This window comes from Cynoglossus semilaevis, chromosome 7, assembly GCF_000523025.1.
Source record: "Cynoglossus semilaevis isolate Cse_v1.0 chromosome 7, Cse_v1.0, whole genome shotgun sequence".
Taxonomy (NCBI): domain Eukaryota; kingdom Metazoa; phylum Chordata; class Actinopteri; order Pleuronectiformes; family Cynoglossidae; genus Cynoglossus; species Cynoglossus semilaevis.
In genome coordinates this window covers 10284354-10292718 of record NC_024313.1, presented here as the reverse complement: position 1 = coordinate 10292718, position 8365 = coordinate 10284354, and positions in this window count along the sequence as shown.

Below are 8365 nucleotides of genomic sequence, written 5' to 3'. Positions count from 1 at the left end.
GGGGCGAGCAGAGATGCCTCGCTCTCCAACCCTCACCTCTTCACCTCCTCTTCTTCCCTTTTCACCATTAAAACCTTCCGTTCCCTCCACACGGCTGTATTTTGTGTGTGTGTGTGTGTGTGTGTGTGTGTGTGTGTGTGTGTGACTCTCGGCTCCACACGTTTCCATTCACTGTCAATAAAAGGGAATAAACGTCAAACTGACCTTTGATCCCTGAGTTTCTGTCCATTCATTTCAAGGACGTGGGATGAACCGGTGACGGGTGAGGAACCACGTGTTGGAGGTCATCTCCAAACACACTCCAGACGGAGATTAGTCTTGAACTGTTGAAGCTCTTTGGCTGCAGAGCTATCAGTAACCCAACAATTAGATCCTAACGACCTTTAATTTACAGCCATTAACGGGTCCAGTGTCAGGGGCGACTTTCACCTCATCGCGCTGAAAGAGGGTGTGTCCCCCGTCCACAGACAGTCACGGTTCACTGACGCTGTAACGTGATGACAGTGGGTCACCTGACCTTTCTCTTCCTTAGATTCACATCCGAGAAATGGTTGGAAACGTGACCTTTGTTCGGTTGGAAAAACTTTTCACCTTTTTTTTAAACTTTAATCTATTTTTGGAACTGTTCGTTTCTTCAACTTTTGTCATTTTTAAACTGTGGTTAAATATAATATTTAAATCAGAAGAAGTTAAAAAAATATTCCAGTTTATGCAGTGGTATAATTTAAGATTTAACACCTAAAAAATGTTTGTTTTTGTTTTAATAAAAATCATGAAAAACTAATATTATTGTCCGTGACACGATGAAATACGACATCGCGACAACAATAAATACGACATTTATGATCATAAAAATACTGACAGCAAACCTGGTCTGTTCACCAACGACAATAAACAATAAATATAAAAAAATCAAATCTTCAAATGCTCCAGACCCAGACTCCAGTGAACGTGTCACTTCCTCCATAATGAATAAATGTCTTTATTTGCCTAAACAACAGTCATAGCTAATTCCCCCCCTCCCTCCTCTTCTCCCCCCCCCACCCTGTTCTGTCTGACCTTGGATATTGATTGGCTGATTTCAAAAGTTTCCAATCCAATCAACAGGAGGGAGGACACAACCGTCCCACCTGTGTGGCCCAGTACCAACGACTGCGTCACAAAACCGTCTCAAAAGTATAACAGGCTGACACACACACACACACACACACACACACACTGAGGTGATTCATTTCAGCTGTTAGTTACAAAATAGAGCGTCCATTACGGCGCTGAATATTCTTAGCCGCACAGTGAGTGTTTACTACAACGTTCTGCCAGTATCAGGTCCCGGTGATTTATGAGATTTATAAAACATTTTAGTGGGCAAACTCTCTTAATGACTTACTTGCCTTCGTAAGGACCAGGGAGGCATAAAAACAAAGCGCAGCGTGGACAAAGGAGGCATTAGTAATTAGTGAGAAGTGCTGTCTAAGGTGGGATTTTCCCACAAGAACAAACTGGGCCGAGCACACGTCAAGTCCAGGCAGTTTCATGGCCGTGAGCGGCGGAGCTGGGCGGAGCTGGGCAGGTCCTCCCTCCACCTCCAGGCCTTATCTCACTGCAGCCACGGCAGCATCTGCACAGGCGTCGTAAACAACTGTTTTAGTTCTTTACTTTGTCCCGTGGACGGGACTGCCCGTCCAAATGATCAGGTACTGAGGACAAAGCTGACGTCAGCGCCTCCTGTTGAACACCCAGCTGATTAGGCTGCATAGAAATTCACCACACATCGTTAAAACTTAGCTAGGATTTACTGCACTACTGATAGGTTGAAAAAGGCGAAATGCTAAGCTAAGGGTTGTATAGCTCACAGATAATTTCCTAGAAGTTTTTAAATTTGTAAAACAAGCTAAAAGTCATATAGCTCATAGATATTTGACACTTTCCTAGAAGTTTTTAAATTTGTAAAATGTCAAAACTTTATTAAGCTAAACTAGAAAAATATATATAACAAGGGAAGTAAAATGTCTGTCAAAAAGTAACGGAATTAGTTAGCTTAGCAGACAAGGTTTAGCTTGATGTTAGCCCAAAATACTTCAGTGCAAACATTAGCATAGCATAAGTTATTAGCCATAAAAAAACTCCAAGTGATTTTTTTTAATGATTTTTTTTTGATAGGATGCAGCTAACGGTCATAATTGACAGCACGTTCCTCCCTCGTCGCCCGCACTGACGCGTCAGTTACAGATTATCTGATTTTATTCAGTTTCTCACACAGAAATGTTGATCAATAAATCACACCCTCCAACTTAACTCTTCCTCCAACTTTGCATTTTCACAGATTATAAATGAGAATATTTTCCTACGACAGATGTGGAAACGGAAACATTTCCATTTTTGTCCACACTGCAGTAATTTCACTATTTATCTAAAATAAATAAAAAAATAAATAAAAGTCAGTTTTTGTTCTGAATCTCAGGTCGTCCCACAACAGTAAATATCTGTTCATAATGAAAGCATTTCAGCTGGGTCAGCACTTCCTGTGGGCGGGCGGGGGTAAATCTCAGGGTGGGGGGGGTTTACGACACCACAGTGACATATTGGAGCCGTAAATTAAAACAAAGTGCCGCGACTGACACGACAACAACTGACTCCCGAGTCGATTCCCATCCCTCACCAGTAGAAGACGTCACTGAGCCGCTGACACACACACACACACACACACACACGTGGGCCTGTTTGAACGTCATCAATCAGAGCCAGGTTCAAGCCAAACACTGAGGAAGACAACGGTGCGTTCAGGCTCCGAGCTCTTCATCGACAAGTTTGTCTGAAAGTCTTTGTAATTCCTCACAGATCAAACTGACATTAATGGAAAATTATTTCTGTCTAAATGTTTTCTGTGTCATATCTGGGTCAAATTTTCTTTAAAAATGCACCTGTTCCTGTAGCCCCGCCCACCTCCTGTCACCTGTTCTGTAGCCCCGCCCACCCCCTGTCACCTGTCCCTCACCTGTCCCTCTCACACCTGTCGTTCATCGTCCTCGTCGACGTCTCTCCACCTGTGCCTCGTTGCCTCAGCTTGTATTTAACCTCAGCTCTGAGCTGCGTGTCAGTGAAGTTGGTCTGTTGTTGGGGGTGGTTGATGTGTGAGTGTTGAGATTTTGCTGTGGCTTTTTTTTTACTGTGGTTTTTGCTTCTTTGTTTGTTTGTTTATTTTACCAGAGGGAAACCAAACTGTGGCTCCCTGTCGTCAGACTGACCAGAACCTTTAGTTTCATTTTCTTCATGAAGAAATGAAATCTTTTTTAAAGCCCAGATTCTCTGTCACACATGAAAGCACATTAACAGCCAATCAGATCACTGGAAACTGACACCAGTGTTTGGTTTTCACTGGTCGTTTGTTTGTTCCAGACAGAGGAATGTTGCTAAAGTTTTCCTTTTCATCTCTTTGATTTTTATTTTATTTTTTTGTTAAAGATGAAAAATGTCAGCCCGTGATGTTTTACTCCAGATCCATCAGTGATTTATCAGGAGTGGAAAACATTTCCTGGGTTTTCAGGATGTTCTTTTTTTTTACCTCCACAAACCTGGATTAAATGTCACACATTAATGGTTTTTCTCCAGATGAATGACTTTAATCTTAATCTTTAAGAATCTTAATCCAGTCACGTGTCGTCTCATCAGTGCCACCTACAGGCTGTCACGTGGACTTGTTCTGATGAAACATTACTGATTTATTATCAAATGAACTCAAAAGCAGGAACAAACAGTTCTGTACGAACCAAGACTAGAACTGTTCATCACAACAGGTACCGACAGGAAGTGCCTGAGGGTCCAGACGGTTCTGGTCGGTTCTTTACAGCTCATCCTGACAACGTGTTGTTTTCAATTTTCTAAAAACCAAATCACGACAACGAAATGGATGAAATCGAACGCGTTTCAACGATGAATTATTTAACCGTTTGTCGACGGCTTTTCCACAGTCGCTGTTGGCGCTGTGCGCGTTTGTTGCTAACGCTAATGCTTTTGTTGCTGTGTTTTTGTGCTGTGACAACAAAGGAGAAGCTAAGATGGTGCCAAATAAGCTAATCTGATTATGGCTCCAAAATGTGGGGCAAAAAGAACAAACAATCGTGGTGAGCAATCGTATCAAATGACAAGAAGAAAAAAAAATCAAATTAATAATTTTTGTTTGAGTTTGGGAACCGTTCTCTCAGCTGGTTCTGGATCCTCTGCTCAGAACCAGACCAGGTGAAAACCCAGCTCCGGGGCTGATGGCGCCGTGGACCGTGTTGTTCATGTCAACACTTTTACATTCTAATGTTTCCCTGCAGCCTCTTTCTTTAAGCTGCTGCGCTGCACAGACCGCGGGGTCACAGCGGGTTTCCAACACTTAGATTAGCAGAGTGTGTGTGTGTGTGTGTGTGTGTTTACTTTCAAATGCACATTTTTATTCCATTTCATTTCCATTAGGATGGGTTTTCTAACAGCAGCCTGGGACACGGGTCTCGGGGGCAGTAAATAAGTCCAACCCTCCAGGGGCGAAACTTTGATCTGGGGCTAATGTGACATCAGTATTTACCCCCCCGGTCAACGAACCGATCCAAACATATTTAACAGACTCTGCGGTGACGATATTCCAAACACCTGCTGCTGAGATAATTCTACTCGTCTGATACTGCAGTATTTGCCTCTTTCTACTCCTTCGAAGAATTTTTTTTTTTTTTATGGTCCATGTTCTCGCCCTGCTGTCAACACTTGTTTACCCCCGTGTGTGCAGACGACGCACCATCCGTTTGTTGCTACAGTGTTCTGTCTGAGTGTGGTGGGGGGTCGGGGGGGCTTTAGGGCTGGGGCAGATGGTGACGAGGACCCAAACAGGGAGCAGAGAGCGGGCAGAGCTGCAGGCAGGAAGGCAGGATTTCTCTGTGGGACCAGCGTTTTCACAACAACAGCCGGCTTTTAGTGCGACGGTAAAACCTTAATTTGCGCCCAGGGAACTTCCTGTCGCAGAGTTTGGTGACGGAGGTGACGGAGGTGACGCACGTTATTTTGATGTTGAGTTCTCGACGGTTGTTTTGATTCCTGGAAGCAGAACTCACTTTTAGACTTTGAACCGTATCAGCCCTCAGACCACTGATTTGTTAATAATGCTGTGGTCTTTAGTTATTTTCTGTCATGCCCCCCCTTGTGGACAGAAATGTTTTCACGCCTCCACCTCCGACCCACACCCCTGCGAATTGAAATACTATTGTGAACCTGATAACATGAATATTTTTATCTGTGCAAACCACTGTATGAGTTGCTGCCCCCTAGTGACAGGACGTACAGCGCCCCCCACAGGCACCTCACCTAACTAAACCAAAAAGTACTGTAGTAATGAATGGACAAGACTTAGTGTGAGTCAAAAGTTCTTCAAGAAGAAGCGTTAGTTCCGTTGTTTCGGAATACTGGGAGTTCTCCACTTCCTCATCAGAATTCCGTTCGTACCGTGCGACGTTACTCGACCTACGCTAACACAGTGGTAATCTAAGACAGAAAAACATCAGAGTCTGACTGAGACAGTCCCAGACCTCTGGCTCAGATTCCACATCAGACTATTCAAACTCGCAGCGTCATCTTTTAAACATCTTTTTGCTACGATGTTGAGTTGTTTCAACCGACGACCTTTGACCTCAGGCCTTTTATATCTGAATCACAGATGAAAACTGCGACGTCCAATAAAGATACAACAACAACAACAACAACAACAGTTAGGATTTCCCTGAGAATAAACGACAGGACGATAAACAAACAGAACCGATCGGCGGGAAAGAGAAGCCGCCGAGTGTGAGTTCATGACAGGAGTGGAGCCGTACACCCCCCTGAGCTGTCACGGTCCATTTGTGACACACACACACACACAGAGAGAGAGAGGAGTGAGAGGTAATAGGAATGGAGATTAGACTTTCGATTAAACCACTTTCTTCTTCTCTGGATCTGCGGCAGATTTGACACGCGGCGCCTGAGAATCAGACGCGGCCGATTTACTCTCAGCGTTTACAAACACAACGACTTTGAACGCTCCTTTGTCAGAGTGCGTCTTCGGCTTCCAATCAAAGAGCCCACAGCACTTGGAGGAGTGTGTCATCATCTCCTGTGCTGCAGGAGGCAAAAATACCCCTCTGTGAGTGTGTGTGTGTGTGTGTGTGTGTGTGTATATGCATATTCATGGGGAACAAATTTTCTGGGCGACGTGAAATAAACAAAAGTACAAGGAGGCTGTCAGCAGGCGAGGCAGACAGGGTCACCGGAGACGCCGCTGATGCCGGTGCGTCATGTGACCACACACACACACGTGCGCACAAATGAGAACACACACAAAACAGGTCAGGACTAAAAACAGAAGTCGGTAGAAAAGATAAATGGCCGCCTGGAAGGTTTGGGTAAACAGAGCGGGGAAACGTTTGTCCACCAGGAGTCCTGGAACAGTCCTGGGGGACAGGAAGAATTCAAAATCCAAAATCCCAAAACTGTGAAATGGAAGACCAAAATCCAAAATCCCAAAACTGTGAAAAGTAAAGACATCATTGAGAAGAAGTGTAAATGTTGGTAAAAGAAAAAGGAGGAGGAGGTGAAGGGGGGGTCGGGGGGGCGGTTGTTACGATGGAAAACTGTGGAGGAAAGGAAGGATCTGAACTTTGTTTTTTAACTTTCAAACAGTCTGAGAAAAAGCTTTTATTTTTTTGTAATTGGATTTGATTTTGAAAGCGATTCTGAAGTCATTTTCAAAAAGCAGGTGCTCCTTTATTAGAAAATATACGGCTGTGGTTTCTAATGACCACATAAAGATTCCCCAGTGAAACAGTTCAGGCTGAATATTTGGATATTTTTACAGTCACAGGTTTTTTAAACAGGAATTTCTGAGGAGCCTTTTTTCCATGAAATACGGTAAATCGGTCTCACGTTGTGGTTTCACTCATCTGAGTCGGTAGAAATAAAAAATACTGTGTAGTACTGCGTATCTCCTTCTGTGTAGTACTGCGTATCTCCTTCTCTGTAGTACTGTGTATCTCCTTCTGTGTAGTACTGTGTAGTACTGTGTAGTACTGTGTAGTACCGTGTAGTACTGTGGAGTACTGTGTACTGTAATCTCTCTTTGTTCCAGAGGAGAAACTGAACTTTGGTAAATTTTCCACAAACTCAAAAATAACCAGAGGAAATCTTGACAAGTCGTCAAACAGCAGCAGCAGCAGCAGCCGCCGTGTGTGGGTGATGTGTGTGGGTGTGGTGTGGGTGGGTGGGTGGGGTGTGCCACCGTCAACAGGAACAACATATGGCTCCATTAAAAATAACACAGTTCAATTACCAGAACAGGTGAGATCTGCCAACACAGCAGCTCAGGCCGCCGTCAGGAACGGACTACTTTTCTTTTATGACTCCGTTTACACAACGGAACAAAAGACCTCGGCGCTCGGCAATAAATCACCGCGCACCGCTGCAGATATTGGCCTAAATGTTATCAAATGTGTACAAATTGTTTGGCTTCCCAGAAACAGGGACAACTGTCATCGGGAACAACGTGTTCCAAACAGAACCTAAGAGGTTCGTTATCAACGTGGATTCTGGAGCGGGACCGGTCTGAACCCGATCACCGTCCAGTCCTGGATCCTGTTTGAGGCTGTGAACCACGACAAACGGGAGATGATCGGGTTCTCCTCACGTCCTCGGAAAAAAGTTCTTTGAGCAAATGTCGCCACTTAGCCAAGCTATTAGCCACTTAGCTAACGAGCTCAGTTAGCCACAGATATATTTAGAACTGGGTCAAGAATGTCTTCGAAACACGTGAAGCTCAGCGTTTAGCAAAAAGAAAAGAGTAAAAATGTGTCTTCGTTCGCCAGAAACATGACAACAAAATAAAAGTAAATAATTTAAGAGACAGTTTATAACAAATAGTTCCAGTAAGAAGTTAAAATGAACATGAGTGCAGAGAGAAGAGAAGAAGAACTGTTTTTGTTATTGTTACAACGTCGTCAGCGTCGAAAGAAAAAATGCAGGAATCTAAACAACAGTCGTCTGACCCTAATAAATGTGCAAACAAAAAAATAACTACAGTGATCGGTCTCACGTTGTGGTTTCACTCATCTGCGTCGTAGATGGATGGAAGGTTGAGGTAGAAATAAAAAATACTGTGTAGTACTGTGTATCTGCTTCTCTGTAGTACTGTGTATCTGCTTCTCTGTAGTACTGCGTATCTCCTTCTGTGTAGTACTGTGTAGTACTGTGTACTGTAATCTCTCTTTGTTCCAGAGGAGAAACTGAACTTTGGTAAATTTTCCACAAACTCAAAAATAACCAGAGGAAATCTTGACAAGTCGTCAAACAGCAGCAGCAGATACAC